At 33.2% G+C, this 14467-nt stretch overlaps 1 long non-coding RNA gene across 3 annotated transcripts; it reads left to right on the top strand.

The window, feature by feature from the left end:
• Nucleotides 1-12120: 12120 nt before the first annotated feature.
• LOC149386552 (uncharacterized) lies at nt 12121-14248 on the top strand. 3 transcript variants are annotated; one of them, XR_016301420.1, is made up of 4 exons: nt 12121-12327; nt 12690-12811; nt 12991-13090; nt 13196-13454. It is a non-coding gene; the product is annotated as an uncharacterized LOC149386552 (long non-coding RNA). The 3 variants fall into 3 exon arrangements; XR_016301419.1 differs by lacking the exons at nt 12991-13090; nt 13196-13454 and adding an exon at nt 13726-14248; XR_016301418.1 differs by lacking the exon at nt 12991-13090.
• Nucleotides 14249-14467: the final 219 nt, after the last annotated feature.

The raw sequence follows: 14467 nt of genomic DNA, 5'->3' as shown, positions 1-14467 counted from the left end.
AGATATACATGCACGCAGTCGCAACCAAACAAAACAGTACAGTAGGGTATTATTAGTAGCTAGCTTCATATCATATTATTATAATAATATTAGTGGCTATATATATAATATACAGCCACAGGGTGGTGGATAGTCTTAGCTAGCTACGTTGTTGCAATACGTACGTACGTGCATGCATGCTTATTGTTTTGCTGGCATTTTCCGTACACATATTTCTGGTATGGAACGAGACCAGTGCATCTCAGCGAGCCGCAACACCAGTCGAGTAAACGGCAAGGATCGTCCGCTGGGACACAGAATATTTTTAACATTTGGAACACAGAATATGGCGATGAAGAGTGCGATTCTGGTTTTGGTGGTGGTGTACTCGACTGGTGTTGCGATCCAGCGAGAAGTCGGAAATCAGAAATCGGAAGATCGTTCACCTTCTGACCTTGCCGTTGGACAACTGCGTCCCAGCGGGCGATCCATTCCATCTCAGCGAGCCGCAACACCAGTCGAGTACACCCAAGGATCGCCCGCTGGGACGCAGTGGTCCCACGGCAAGGTCAGAAGGTGAACGATCTTCCGATTCCCAATGCTCAGCGACACAGTCTGGGCTTCTTTTGCTTCCTCCAAGTTCATGATATTCTGAATGTCGATGCCGCGATCGCCGGAAGCCGACGAAGCAGCCAATTACTTGGCTAAGGAGCTTTTATGGGTGTAGAGTTATTTTACTTTTTTTTAAACTATTGTACTAAGCTAAGGTGAGGTTATTTTTTTGTGAGCATGTGGGCCTAAAGCAATTACTTCCGTAGTGGCTTCTGGATCAGAATGACCAGGTTATTTTTACCAAGTGGTCATTGTTGCACTTCCGTGGTCTTATAATATAATATACGGAAATGATTTTTGGCACGATTTACGACTCACGACTTTTCTCATCCAAAGTGATAAACAGTTTAAAATTGGCCACGTGTCAAACCCTGACTGGATCGTTCAAAATCGTGAATAGGGATAAATAGCAGTACTCTATAATATAACGTGATATACAATCAACGCATATGTATGCTTTATAATAATAATAATAATAATAATTAATATATTAAGAATATAAGTATGATTAGTGTTTGAGCTTTTAGGGTTTAATCAAGCCATATATATATAAACATTCCATCATTTTCTTTTAGTGCTTCTTCTCTACTATCCCTCCTTCATTCCTTTCAATATTTGGAAATTCGATCGTAGCTCTAAATAGGTATGTTTTTTTTTCTATTTGGTTCGGATTCCTTGAAAACGGTTTCTTAAAACGCTTTCCCTGGCTTTAAAAATTATTATTTTGCATCGATTATTTTTGGAAAAGTTAGGTTTAAATGTCGTCTATCTAAATCTTTAATCGAAAAATATTTTTATTGAATACGGAATATTTTCTGATTATTTTCAAATCAATGCGCAGACCTGATCTGCTGGTCTGACCTAGTTCCGATTTTCAGACTTCAAACGTTTACTGTGGATTCAACAATTATGTTTTTTCATTGATTCTTTTTTAAAAAGTTAGGTTTAATAAATTTCTTCTATTTAAATCTTTAATCGAAAAATATTTTTACGAATTACATAATATTTTCTCATTATTTTAAAAACAGTGCGCAGACAGTTTTTGGCAAAAATTTTAAACTTAGATTTTAGCACTTCTTTTATTTTTAATAAATAGTTAAAAAATGATTTTGGCCGTGGTTCCTTTACAAAAAGTGATCAAAATTATGTTCTATACGTACTTGAATTTTTACAGAAGTTTTCTAAGAGTTTTAGTTTTTCACCGAAACCCTAATAGCCAAGGGTATTTTGGTAATTTCACTTTGAAAGTCGTTTCTGAAAATTTTTAGAACCAAAAGTATGTCTTGAATCCTTTTCTCAGCTGATCTCGGTAATCTTTTATCCCGATTAGGTTCGAAGCCTTTTAGAGCATCCAATTCCTTCGACGGTCTACGATCGTAACTTCCGTTATCCAGGTGAGAATAATCTCACTACAACACGGATTTGTTCGAAAATAAAATTAGCGACTATGCGATCTGTTTTAGTTGTGTTATGTGACTATATATGTTTGATTTTTTTGATATGTGTGATATGATAATACGTTATGATTCATGTGTTTATGATATGTTATGATTCACTTAGGCATGTTATCTACAATATATTCTTATTCTAAGCATGTTATCAAGTATGTAAATAACTTATGTTATTCTTGCATTTGACGTAATCAAGTAATAAGATTATCAAGTAAATAAGAGGATCGTACCGCCTCGATCCAAGGAGGTAACTAGAGGATCTTCTCGAGCCAAATCAATGGCTCACCTAGAGAATTTCCTCACAAGTTTATCAGACAGATTAGACGTTCTATGGGAGGTTGCCACCTTATAGTTCGTTACCAAAGTGTACAGTGAAATTGGTTTAGCTACTCTAGAGGACCCCGAATTAAAATATGTCAGACTTTACTATTTGATATCATGTGTCACCATTTAGCAAGTGAAATACTAATAACTAGTTATACATATTAATTGCTCTTGTTTTGTGAGTATAGTTGTTCTCGTTGAGCGTTAGCTCACCTATGTATATCCGTCCGTGTTGTAGGTAAACAACCTATGAGAAAGTGAGGATGGTGGATCAGCGGCGACGATGGCAAGAAGGTTGGGTTATTGTTGCCGCTTTCGAAAATAAAAGACTTCCGCTTTGCTTTCAGTTTTTCAATAATTCAAACCCAAGGTTTTATTTTTCATGGTTTAAGTTATGTTTTTCATTTCCGTTAAAGGTTACGACTTTATTTATGGTATTTATTTACAATGGTATTTTTTGTTTTATATTTTGATTATGTAACTTTGATTTTTTGTTGTTGTTTTCGTTCATCAAGTTTTAAATGAAAATTTATTTTTTAGGTCATGAGTTTTCAAACTTTATATTTTAAGTTATGTTCTAAAAAAAATCCTCAAATTTTCTAAAGGCTTAAAAAGTAGATAAGTAAGACGGTCCGAAAAGTCGGGTCGTCACAGAAGTCAACAAAAGAGCTACGTGAATAGAAGGAGGCGACCCTTGGGATTCGAGGTAGGATATTATGTTTTCTTGAAGTTCTCACTAAAGCGAGAGTTATCACGTTTTAGTGTCCTAGCAAGCTTGCACCAAGGTACACCGGACCTTTTGAGATTCAATTGGACAACTTGCTTATCGGTTTGTCTTACCCCCTCAACTCTCGAATATTCACAACATCTTCAATGCATCGACGCTATGAAAATACGAACTAGACTATTCTCATGTCCTTATGTGAACCGATTGATCAATTAGAGATGATGTGACTTATGAGGAGGTTTCCATCAAAATATTGGAACAACAAGCTCAAGTTTTACAAAGATGGGAGATTCCACTCTTCTAGGTACTTTGGCCACATCTTGGAATAAAAGAGTCTATTGTGAATGTCGGCCAAAGATTTGAAAATTTTATCTACATCTTTATTTAATTTCGGGGACGAAATTTTTTAAGGGGAGAGGTATTGTAAAACCCATAATTTTTTTTCTTCTCATGGTAAAAAATTTGGCCTTTGACTCATGACGTGGCCTTTACCTCATTCAGCCTTATCCTTGATTGAAGTTGGTATCTATGCTTAACCAATCAGAACAAAGAAAAAAAAATAATAAAAAAAAAATCTAAAACAAATGCTGAAGAGAAGAGAAGCATGACAAAGAAAAAAAGAAGAAGAAAGGAACGAAGAAGAAGAAGAGAGGAGAGAGAGAGAGAGAGAGAGAGAGAGAGAGAGAGAGAGAGAGAGAGAGTTGAGCGAGTCGACGGAGAGGCCGACGAGGGGCTAAGCTTTTCCGCCGCCGCATTGTGAGAAAGTTTCGCCTGAGAACGGGAACAGAAAAGACCAAAGTTCATACCAAGTTTGGTACTGAGTTTTGCAAGGTAGGTTGTCGTCGAAGCACCAAAAAATAAGGTTAAGAAGTATCGGAGACCAGATTTAAACTTATTCTTCTCGCCGCCAAAAATCACAGCCGATGCCGCCAGAGTCATCTAAATAGGTAGGGGTTCTATTACTCTTCCTTTGTGAGAGTTTTCGTTAATTAGTAATGGTTAGTTTTAAGATAGATGACTAGATGAGATCATTAAACCAAGTAGGCCCGTTCTGATTCGTCGACGGGGTAGAGTTTTTGATCAGTTAGAACTTTGTATGTTTATGATATATAAACTAGAATCAAATTATTCGTTATCGGGCGATGTGCTTCCGTCCGGGGACATTATTGTCCAAAAAGGTTTATTGGAGGGAGCAATGGCGCATTCCGATGACGAGACTCGGGGCTACCGGTCGTTGGGCCCACCTCGCCAAGTTGCTTTGGATCTAACATCGGTTGCAAGTGATGCGCGTCCACTTGGCACTTTACTGTCCAAAGTGGCAACTCTTGACTTCATATCAGAGGTTTCGTTATAACTTATAATTTTTTTTAATAATTTTGCTGTTAATAATCGGTTAATAATGTAAAGATGGTAACTATGTTTTTGATATATAATGTGGTTTGCTTTATATATTATTATGAATAAAACCTTAGGTTGGGTAATGGTTCTCCTGCTGAGCACGTGGAAGCTCACCCATAATTTTCTTCTAATTCCACTTCAGGTGTATGAAGATAGTTGTTCTGGTTGTAGAAATATTGTGGCATTCCAACGAATCGCATGGAGATACACCTTTTTGTAAGGTATTATCCTCCTTGACTGAAATACTATGACTGAGATGACTCGATGATACTTGTCGTTTTATATATTAATGGTGCTACATTAAACTGTGGTGATTTGTTGACTGGTCGTTAAGTTTTATTTGTTCACGTGTTTAAATCCCATGGATATATATTCTGTTGACTTTTCAAATGAAGTGTGACGTGGTGTTTTATTTTGTCGTCTAGTGTGATTTTTATTCGTTTACGTCTTTTTTTTTTTTTTCGTTTGACCCCCTATTTTGGGGCATTACAATATATATATATATATATATATATATATATATATATATATATATAGTTATATAATACGTCTATAAGTAATAATTAGCGATATTATATTAAACATTACTTCACAAAATACTTAGGACATATTTGTTTTCCGGGTATGACTAATGAGTTTGGATCGGAATGGAATAATATCTAAAACTCGGATTACTTTGTTTAGTTTATAGTCATTAATGAGAAATGTATACTTCCAATGAATAATTATTCACTTCTTTTATTTGAATCACTTTTATAAAATATTCCTTTATTATCCTAGTAAAGTTTTATTCTAAAAATTGATGATGAGACTCATCAGGTCAGCTTAGCCTTCCACCGCCACCGTCCGACGATACAACTCCACCTTCAACTCCGATCTCCACCATATGGAGAATATATGTCATCGTAGGAGGAATAAGGAATAAGAAGACGACGACTTATACGAATATAAATATGTCTTTTCTGATTTCCATTTCTCTAACCCATGTTTATGAATCTCTTGAATTATGTGGTCACATAACAGTCTTATTGAACTAATCCTATTAGAGAAAGGGAAATGTCTAGTACCCCTAAGCAACGAGTCAAGTCTTGTTTCTAGTAACTACACAATTTTGATTTCAAGCAAAAAAAAAAAAGAAATTACACAATTTTGATTCGACATGTTCATGAAAATTTACTACGTGCCGTTGACATTAGCTGACTTAATACGACGGATCAGCTCCCAAATTTCATATTTTTATGTTAAACTTAATCACCATAGGTATTCTTTGACATTTTTTTCCTTTAATCTTTTGTAGTAAACCAAATATTTAAAATTATTTCACGGTAACATCGTATATCTTTTTGTTCAACGGTTCTTATTTTAATAATTGTTATAGCTACCTAGAATTATTATTACACCAGACATTCGTTTACGCATATAACTTTTCATATATAAACCTATTTATATGTTTGTATATATAGTGCTTGGTGTATCTATATGACTACACTATACATATGGTCATAGTGATAAAAACATACGACTACATTATTGACGTATAATAATATAAAAATAGATGTTTATAAAATTTTCACGTGTATCTTTAACAAAGATTGCCGATGAAATCCCCTAAATATTCTAACTGCTAGTGGCTTAATAGTATATTAAAACTTGTAATAAAACTTGCCTTTATATATTGCCATGATAAGCGATAGTCGTCTCATTCCGCAACCGATAATGTGGTGGCCCCAGTATTCTCCCAATAATTCATTAGCGATACCTATTTTTCTTTCACTAGTATTTTAAAACCCGCCCATGCGCTTCATATATATGTAAATTAATCCTTACAAGCCCACGCTAATTATTGATTAATAAAATATATTAAAATGTGTAGAAAATTAGTTAAAAATGAAAGATAGATAATTGTTAATAATATAAAATAAAAACATCCACACAAAAAGTAAATTATATAGGTAAATACCTTATCAAACCAGTAGATGAATTTTTTCTCTTAAATATTTTAGAATAAGTTAATAAAAATTATATGACCTGACTGTAGTCCTAAGATTATGCAACCTCATGATAGTGTACTCATATAATGAATCGACTAAACTCACTACCCACCTTATAAAATGAATATTCAAAGACAACACAAACAATATAAATTTGTAAGTTAATTACGACTCAAAATCTTGACAAAGATATGTCTTCTTTCTTTTTTCGGTCTTAATAGTTTTGAATAATTAATAATAAAATCTTATGAGTACTCATAAGTAAATAGAGAAAAGAAATTAAGTAATTACTCTACCTAAAAGGAAAAATAAAATATATTTTTAGTGTGCCTTTAAGTTAAAATGACTTATTTGTTAGAATGAAAAATAGTCGCACAAACAAAATATAATAAGGATGTATTTATAGCTTTTTAGTTATGTATATATGAAATAGGTATCATTTATATAATAAGTGTGATAATTATATAAATGATACCTATTTTAAAAACCCTAGAAAATTTCCACAAGAAATTCGAAGAAGACGATATTTAGACCAGAGATCTAAGGTTAGAAGCGCGGCGGCGGTCAAGCGCTGGACGGCGGAGGCAAGGCGGAGAGGAGGGCGATGGTGGTCAGATCGTTGGTAGCCCTGACAGAGAGATACGAGATGAGAGAGGGTAGGATCTGAGTACTTACAAAATTATGTCAAATCAAAATAGATAAAAGAATGGTGCAATGAAATTTATTTTGAGTGAATATAAGTGTATTTCTATACTAGTCGATTTTTGAGTTTTCATCTGCCTCCAAAATCAATTCTTTAGTGTGAAATTTTCCCTCCATTTTAAATTGGTAAAATTTTAGTAATTTTTTTTATTGTTTTGAGTAATATCACTACTTCTTTATATTTGACTGTAGTAAATTATGCCATATTTTAGTGGGAAATTTCCCTCCATTTTAAAATAGTGAAATTTTGATCATTTTTAATTTTTTTGAGTATTACAACTACTTTTTTATATTAGCGGTAGAGAAAAAAAGACAATTAGCTACAGCTTTATATTCGACTAGAGTCTAATATAAGCCTAAAAAAAGGTGACCGTAGTCTGTATTCAAAGACTTCATTAAAAGGCTAAACTAGAGTTAAAAAAAAAAACTGTAGTTGTATCCCATATTTCTGGTAGTGTAAGTCTGATTTTTTTTTTTTTTTTTATGATTCTTCGTGATTAAACTAGAAATTAGGTATAGATATAATAGGAGCGGAGGAATAGAGTTTGGCATAATTCAACTTGGATAACAAAAAGATAGAGATATACATGCACGCATTCGCAAACAAACAAAGCAGTACAGCAAGGTATTATTAGTAGCTAGCTTCATATCACCTTATTATAATATTAGTGGCTATATATAATATACAGCGACAGGGTGGGGGATAGTTTTAGCTAGCTACGTTGTTGCAAGACGTACGTGCATGCATATTTATTATTTTTTAATTTAGCTAGCTAGGTGTGCAAGTTCCATAGACATATTGCTGGCCCGGAATGATTCCAGTGCATGTCAGAGAGCTGCAACACCAGTCGAGCAATCCGCAAGGGTTTCCCTTCGGGACGCAGTGGTCCCACGGCAAGGTCAGAAGGTGAACGATCTTCCGATTCCCGATGCTCAGCGTCACCGTCTGCGCCTCCAAATTCATGATGTTTTGAAGGTCGATGCCGCGATCGCCGGAGACCGACGAAGCCGCCAACACCGCAACCACCGCCACCAAAACCAGAATCGCACTCTTCATCGCCATTCTCTTCTATTCTGTGTCTTATATATATTATGCTGTTTTTTGTCTTATCGGGTTTGTGAGGAATATGCATCGTCGAAGCTCTCTATTTATAATGCTTGAGACTTACATGAGATATCTATAGGCTATACCTAACCTAACCACCTAGATCTATCGCTACGGTGTTATTTTACTCTCCATGGATAAACAATTATTAATTACAGGACTAGAGCAATCACTGGTCTATGATCTATCTACAAAACACGTGGCCCTGGCTATTTATAATTTTCAATTTTTTAATCCCCGGCAGCTCTTGTAGAGACCTGGCTTGCTACATTCACCATTTTACTCTCCAATATCGCTCATATCTCCAAACAAAATATTGCAGCTAGCTTTGATTCCGTGTAAAATTAATTTCTTGCTCTTATTCAATTCATATTTTAAAGTTTACGGAGTTTTGTTGTGAGATTGTATATCTTTTTGTTGTGAGTTGTATAGAAGGTATACGGATTACGGGTTCAGCGGTTCTTAATTTGATAATTCTTATGGCTACCTTGAATTGTTATTATACCAGGTATTCGCTTACGCAAATAGATTGTAGAAAGCAGCCCAAATATATAAACCTATTTATATGTTTGTATATATGGTGTTTGGTGTATCTATGACCAACTACAGTATATATATGGTCAAAGTGATAAAAGCAAAACAACTACATTATCGATGGATATAATAATATAAAAATAGATGTTTATAAAATTTTCACGTGTATCTATAACAAAGATTGCTGATTAAATCCCCCAAATATTCTAACTGGCTGTAGACATAAGATTATGCAACCTCATGATAGTATACTCATATAATGATATGAATCGACGAAAGTCGCTAGCCACTTCATAATTTTTTTTTTGTTAATATATATCTAAAACTATTAATTAACTCCCACATGTATATTAAAGTAAAATAAAAAGTTGACTGTGTTCAACAACTTATTTACAACTTGAACCAATAAATCTGGTTGCCTCTACTATCCCCTAATAATTGAGAAATATAATCTTCTTGAAAGAAAACACTAATTTAAAATTATAAGCAGTTCATATTATCATAGAAATAAAAACAAAAAACATATAAACCAAATGAGAGAGAGAGAGAGAGAGAGAGAGAAATCGTACTTACAATTTGTTTTATATTTATACAATTCAATTATTGAGCAGTATAGAGTAAAGTAATAATCAACATGAGCCACTGAAAGGTCAGGTCCACAACGACCATCCTTAATTGTCCCCAACGATCATTATATGTTGTTTGTTTAATCAAAATCGATCTACTCGCTCAATCTATCAGTACCACAAAGCAACAAGTCAAGTGTTTCTAATAACTACACAATTTTGATTCGAAATATTCATGGAAACTTGCTTTGTACCGGTTGACATTAGACGACTACGAGGGACGAGCTCCCAAATTTCATTTTTTTTATGTCAAACTTAATCACCAGTGGTACTTTGATATTTTTTTCCTTTAATATTCTGTAGTAAAACAAATATTTAAAATTATTTCACGGTAACGGGATTGTATATCTTTCTGTTGTGAGTTGTATAGAAGGTATACGGATTACGGGTTCAGCGGTGGTTCTTATTTTGATAATAATTGTTATAGCTACCTTGAATTATTCTTATACCAGGTATTCGGTTACGCAAATAGATTGTAGAAAGCAGCTCATATATATAAACCTATTTATATGTTTGTATATATGGTGTTTGGTGTATCTATGATTAACTATAGTATATATATGGTCACAGTGATAAAAGTAAAATAAATACATTATTGATGGATATATATAATAATAAAAAAATAGATGTTTATAAAATTTTCACGTGTATCTTTAACAAAGATTTCTGATTAAATCCCCCAAATATTCTAACTTCTAGTGGCTTAATAATATATTAAAATTTGTAATAAAACTTGTATTTATATATCGCCGTGATAAGTATTCCGCAACCGATAATTTGGTGGCCCCAGTATACTCCCAATAATTCATTAGCGATACTTATTTTTCTTTCACTAGTATTTTAAAACGCGCCCATGCGCATCATATATATGTATATTAATCCTTACAAGCCCTTTCAAACAAAAAAGAGAACCTTTTCCACTCGTGTAGAAACTTAGTTAAAAATGAAAGATAAATAATTGTTAATAATAAGATACAAAACATTCACACAAAAAGTAAATTATGTAGGCAAATACCCCAACTATCAAACCAATAGATAAATTTTTTCTCTTAAATGTTTTAGAATAAGTTATTAAAAATTAGACGGAGCTACAGTAAGCAGAGGGGGAGCTTGAGCCCCCCTCATTTGCTTTATACTTTTGGCCCCTTTTAAAAAAATTACATTTTTACCTTGAAAAATTCGCAAACTAGTCTCCCTTAAATTTTTTTTCTTTTCAAATTAGCTCTCGTGGTGAGCTTCTATGGCTATGTCCTTGCCTAACTGTAGACTTAAGATTATGCAACCTCATGATATTATATTCATATAATGAATCGACGAAAGTCAATAAATATTCAAAGACAACACAAACAATATAAACTTCTAACTTAATTACAACTCAAAATCTTTAGAAAGATATGATTTTTTTTTCTTTTTTTTGCTCCTATTAATTTTCAATAATTATAAAATCTTATGAGTACTCATAAGTAAATAGAGAAAAGAAATTAAGTAATTACTCTACCTAAAAGTAAAAATAAAATACATTTTTGGTGTGCCTTTAAGTTAAATGATGCATTTGTTAGAATGAAAAATAGCCACACAAACAAAAATATATTAAGGATGTGTGTATAGTTTTTTTTTTTAATGTATACATGGAATAGGTATCATTATATATATATATATATTATAAAAAGAGTACAATAATGATTGATGATATATATAGGAGAATGGAAATGGCTTTGACCTTTTCAATGTACAATGATATAGTTAAATCCAAGGTTCGAAATGCCGTTTTTAATGCCGTTTCGAGCATTCCGATTTATGAAAAACCAATATAACGACGGAAAATCGAACGGAAAAAATGTGGAAAAAGACAATTGATATGAAGTTTTCAAATGTCGTTTTCCATGAAAAACCGATATGCCGATGGAAAACCGAACGAAAATATGCTATAATATGTTATATATATATATAACATGAAATTTATGCTAATTATATTTTATAATCTTCAATACCTAATTATTTTTTCCACAATATCATATCAAATACTCTCATTAATTTCAATCTCAACGTATTTATATCCAATACATATATATATATATATATATATAGTTGTATAAATATGTATATATATCTGTATAATTTATATGTGACATATTTTTTATAACTTAATCCATAATTTTTTATTATTTTATTTTTATTTTTATATTGATTTATATATTAAAATTTTCTATTTACATATCTTACATTAAAATTGTATAGAATATAACAAGTTGTCAACTTGGTCTATTGTAGCGACTCGAAATTTTAAGATTAATGATGTATATTAAGTTTAAAGGACGAGAATAAACCGAGAATGAAAATTAAGGATATTTAAGGACGACAAGGTTCTGGAATTTTTTCAAGATTTTGTGAAGGACCACGAATGTGAAAATAAATTCCAATGATCTTAAATAAATTCTACGTGAAAGAATTTAAGAGAGAAAATTATTTAATTAATTTTCATATCATGTTTTCCATCTCCCAAGACAAAAATAAATGGGAAAGGGATTCATTTGCAACATTTAAAGAAAGGAGATATTCTTTTGGGGAGGAAATTAAAAGTTGTAGAAAGAGGATGGATTTAGTAGCAGTTTTGGAAAAAATTGCTTCAGCCTCATCCTAACATGAACCGACTTTCTTCTCGTGTATAGAGGATAAGAACGAAAAAAAAAACAAAAGAAGAAGAACAAAACGAAGAAGAAGAGAAAAAGACCGAGAGAAAGAGAAGAAGAGAGACTGAGAGCGCGGGAGAGAGAGAAGAGGGGCTCGCGTTCTTCTTGGACGACCGGAGTCGTGAGCCACGCCGAGAGAATGGAGGCGGCGTGAAGATGGAGCGGCCGACGGCTGTTCCTCTGTCGCGGTGAGGGTTTCAAATCTCTCCTCTGTTGAATATGAGACTAGAGTTTCGAAAATTGAAGTTAGGGTTTTGAATTTTTAATTTGGGGGTTTTGATGTTCTGGACGTGATTTGGTGTTCTTGGATTAAGTATACTCGGATTTGTGATTATTATGGATTTGTGGACGAATTTGCTTTGGATTTTCGATTTTTTTGACAAGTTCGGTTTGAAATTGTGGTTTGGCCGTGAGTTTTGTGGCTGGCCGTGTGGTTTTAGTTTTGAATTTCTGATGTATGAGTTGTTGGGTTCGTTACGTTCGGTGAAGATGTTTATGATTCACGTAGCTGATTTCTCGTCTCTCAGGTTCTCTGATTTTTGTCCGACAGTTGTAAATGGATTGATGCTTTTGTTTGAACGGATTATGTGATCCTAGAGCTGTGATCTTCGTCTTGGCTTGGGTTACGGCGTGATTCAAGGGACGAGAAGAGACCATGAAGCTCAGACCGAGGTAAAGGAAATCCTCTGTTATTGGTCTGAAAAATCTTTTAACTTGGTCAATTTTTAATCCGAAAATTATTGTTAGGATTGTTGACGAGTTTGGGAAACAGTTTTCGCTAGCGTTTTGTTTTGGAATCTTGTTCCTCTGTTTGGACCAATTTTTGTGAAAAATTGGATTTATGTGTTTAGGAGGATCATGTTGTTCCTGAATTGATGATCTATGAAATCAAATTGGAAATCTTGATTTCTTGAGTTTGGATTTGATTTACGAGCTTGAGTCTCTAATTCGGTAATGATACTCGGGTTTGAAATTTGGTTTCAATTTGATTCGTCTCGTTAGCGTTGTTGGACCGATTTTAGTGATTCTGAATTAATGAGTTGTCTCGTGTCACAGGGTTCGGAGTTGATGCTTCTGGACGGAAGCATTGGAACTCTAAGATATGAAGATTCTGAATGACTAAATTCATAATTGTGAATCGAGTTTAGTATCGAAGAAGTTGGAATTTATTTTGGATTTCGTGTTTGGATTTTGTAAAATTTATTGACTTGTTGATCGAGTTTATAAGGATTTCACGAGTATAAATGGAAATGTGAATTTGAGACGCGTGTTTGAATTAATTATAGAAATCCAAACTCGAATTGATTTGATACTTGATTCTCGATCTTGATCCGAGCTTAGTGTTGAAAAGTTTGGATACTTTCCTTGAAATTCGGAAAAGAAAACGAACGATGCTTGTATTACTAGAATTATTTTCAGATTTCATTATGGAACTGAAATTAGATTCGTGCAGAGAATGTGAGTTTTAGATTTTATAGTCAGATATGTCTTTGGGTCCTATGATTTTTAAGTCATACGTTTAAGTATGAGTATTGTGAATTACTCGTAGAATTCTGATTCAGAACCGGTTTAATTTATCGTGATAGGACTCGAGACTGAAAGTCGTTTAGAGAGTTCACGGAGTAAGTGAACGTCTGGATTCTCGATATTAGTGAACGTTCAGGTTCACAGAGCGAGCGAACGTCTCGTGGACGAGCGACATAGACGCTTAATCTTGAGGTAGGTTATTATAACCCTTCTCTCATGATTTTATGGTTTGGCCTCAAGTATATATTATTTTCAAAATGAAAATGGTTGCGAACGTGCCACGGAACCTAAAATCGTTTTTATAAAATGTGGCGGAATTTCAAATCGGGAGATCCGATTGTGAAATTGGAAAATTATTTTCAGTATTATACATATAGCCCGTATTTGTGAAATAAAATGTTTTGTATATCAATCTACAGTACCCCTAGCTAAGCAACAAGTCAAGTCTTGTTACTAGTAACTACACAATTTTGATTTCGTGAAAAAAAAAAATAATAATAATAATTACACAATTTCGATTCGACATGTTCATGACAATTTACTTCCCGTTGACATTAGCTGACTTAATACGAGGGATCAGCTCCCAAATTTCATATTGTTATGTTAAACTTAATCACCATAGGTATTCTTTGACATTTTTTTTTTCCTTTAATCTTTTGTAATAAAACAAATATTTAAAATTATTTCACGGTAACATCGTATATCTTTTTGTTCAGCGGTTCTTATTTTAATAATTGTTATAGCTACCTAGAATTATTATTATACCAGGCATTCGTTTACACATATAACTTTTCATATATA

This window comes from Urtica dioica, chromosome 9, assembly GCF_054948205.1.
Source record: "Urtica dioica subsp. dioica isolate 48M chromosome 9, U.dioica_male_clone48M_v1_H2, whole genome shotgun sequence".
NCBI classification, from domain to species: domain Eukaryota; kingdom Viridiplantae; phylum Streptophyta; class Magnoliopsida; order Rosales; family Urticaceae; genus Urtica; species Urtica dioica.
This window is presented reverse-complemented; position numbering and strand designations above follow the sequence as displayed.